Source organism: Neovison vison, chromosome 13 (genome assembly GCF_020171115.1).
Source record: "Neovison vison isolate M4711 chromosome 13, ASM_NN_V1, whole genome shotgun sequence".
NCBI lineage: Eukaryota > Metazoa > Chordata > Mammalia > Carnivora > Mustelidae > Neogale > Neogale vison.
In genome coordinates this window covers 147,259,953-147,262,839 of record NC_058103.1, presented here as the reverse complement: position 1 = coordinate 147,262,839, position 2,887 = coordinate 147,259,953, and positions in this window count along the sequence as shown.

Here is a 2,887-nt window from a genome sequence, read left to right as displayed (position 1 = left end):
TCCGCGAGCCGTTAGGTCACCGCGGAATTTCAAACTGAGCCCGAAGGCGGAGCAGCCCCGCGATTGGCGCTCTGACCCGCCGCTCCTCGCGAAACCCCGCCTCCTGGGACGTGAGCCGCGAGCGCGCACTGCGTCCAGGCGCGCCGGGGCTCGGAGCCGGGGCGGGGTGGGGGTGCCGCGCGCTGGGCGTGGGAAACGCTAGCCGGCTGACTGGCGGTGGGGTCGCCGTCTGCGCTTGCGCGGGGGGCCGACGGAGCCTGGGGGGACGTCCCTCCCTGCCGCCCCGCCCGGTCACTGTTTGGATTCGAAGCTCTGGGCGCCGCCCGGAGACCGCCGGAAAGGGGCGAGAACCGCAGCCCTTCGGAAGGGCAGGAGCGGATTCATGGGGAAAGCCTTCGCCTTAGCCCGTCGCCCTCGCGCAGGCAGATGGCGAGCCCGGCACCTTTCTAGACAGCGATCCCATTTAATCTGCACGACAGCCACGTTTGGTATTAACGCCATTTTACGCAGGAGAGAACCGGCTCTTAATGGTTTGAGGGGCTCGCCCAGGTCACATGACTGGCACACAAATGCATATCACCTGGGCATGGTTCTTTCAAATTAGAGGGGTTCGTAGTTGTATAAAAACTTTAAAACTCAAAATCGACATCAAAGCACTTTTGTATCCTTTTTTCGCTGAACATACACTACATCCCCAAATGCTTATGTATAGCCTTGTTTTCCATTGATTCACAGTTGCATGATATTGTGGCTCGAGGTTATCTCATAATCCGTTTTGATACAAATGGATATTTAGATTTTAAATTTTACAAATAAATGTCTTCATGAATAAACCTACATCTTGCACTATTTTCTTACACTTGACTCCTAGAAGAGTAGCTACTGAACGCTCTCCCTCCAGAAGGACTGAATTAATTTGCGCTTCCCACCAAGGAAGCCTTACCAGAAGCACACCCACCTCTCACCCTCAACTGCTCTTGAGTCTTCCTGTCCTTTTAAATCTCTGCTAATTTCATAGGCAGAAAGTGTCACTCCCTTCTTTGATTTGCACTTGCTGGCTTATAGCTGAAATTACACATTTTCCCTGAGTGTATTGGCCATCTATGACTTCTGTGACTCCTTTTCATTTGCCTTCTCCATGAAGGAAAAGTAAAGGATGCTTGTTTGCTCCACCTGCAGGACCATGTTTCTCCCACTTTCAGAAAGACTTAACTGGAGCTTTTGACATCCTTTTAACAGTGTCAGCAGCACGTCAGACATTCACGCTGCTGATGAACAGAAATACAGACACTTTTGAAATTTACTTGCACTTTGTGGATTCACTTAAAAGTTATTCAGAAAGCTTCAAAACCTTGTGATCTTCAGACATGTTCCCACCGCCAGCATCATAAGCACCCTGAGATAAGACAATTTTGCTATCATGTCCGTTGCACTGTCGTTCTGAAGTCAATGAAGTCACAGAGATACCCACTCAGAGCATATACTTGACATGTAAAAAACACTGTGCAGAGTGTAAGTAGGACCCTGTTACAGGATTGGACGGCATTGTTCTAGAACTTAAGTGCAGTGTGTTGTCACGGTCTGTTTCCTTGGTCACAGAATTGTTGTCTGTCACATATTCTTTATGCAGAAAAACACCCCTGTCAGTGGTGTCTTTGATCCTGCACACTAGCTTAACATAAAAATTATAACAAATTCTAGCTGGACACCTGGACACCTGAGGTATACATTTTCCTTAGAATATGCACTGAGGGCGCCTGGGTGGCTCAGTGGGTTAAGCCGCTGCCTTTGGCTCAGGTCATGGTCTCGGGGTCCTGGGATTGAGTCCCGCATCGGGCTCTCTGCTCAGCAGGGAGCCTGCTTCCTCCTCCTTCTCTCTCTACCTGCCTCTCTGCCTACTTGTAATCTCTCTGTCAAATAAATAAATAAAATCTTAAAAAAAAAAAAAGAATATGCACTGATAACAGCACTCCTTTATGAAAGAATTGTTTGGATGATCCAACAACACAGATTTGGATCTTTTAGTAAGTGGCAGATAGGAAGCAGAGGAATTGGAAGGGACAGTCTTGCAAAAACCCAGGCAAAAAATAGTCAGGATCTCTGGCATGGGGATGGTGAGGAGAGGATGAGCCAGAGGCATGGAGGAATAAGGGGTACTGGAACCAGCTGAATGTGGGGGATAAAAAAAAAAATCTGAGGTCAAGGTTATAATTTCTTTCATGCACAAGACTTGGGTAGATGGTGAGGATGTCAATTACCGAAACACAGGAGGAGCAGATTGGGGGATTCAAAGTGAGGACAGGAAGTTCAGTTGGAGAGTTTATTTTAGACATATGGAGTTTGAAGGGCCTGTGGAATGACCAAGTTGAAAATAACCAGCGTGAAACTCAGCAGGAAGAGGAGAGCTTGGGATCTGGAAGCAGCTGACAACAAAGGACAGGGAGGGGACAGGCAGAGACAAGCAATCCAAGGAGACAGAAGCACAACCCAGGAGACCACAGAAGAACAAGAGTGTCATGGAAACTGAGCAGAAGAAAGGAAAAGCAATTGTCAGGAAGGTCAAGTGAGAGGAGGACCAAAAAGAGACTGTTGGATGTGGTTACAGTACAATTTTTAAAAGGTCAAGGGACAGAAAGGCCACCAAAATCAGCAACTGGGGCGGTGGGGCACTGCTGGCCTTTTTAGCAGCACTGTTAGCTGATGCCCGAGCCTGCTCTAACAGGACACAATCCTTCATTCTGCAGTAAGAGACAACTGCTTAATACAAGAGTGCCTCCTGAAGTTGAAACAGTAACAAACTCATCTTTTCTAAAGTATAATGAATCAGGAGAGGCTCCTGGCTGGCTCAGTTGGTAGAGTGTATTACCACTGACCTCAGGGTCATGAT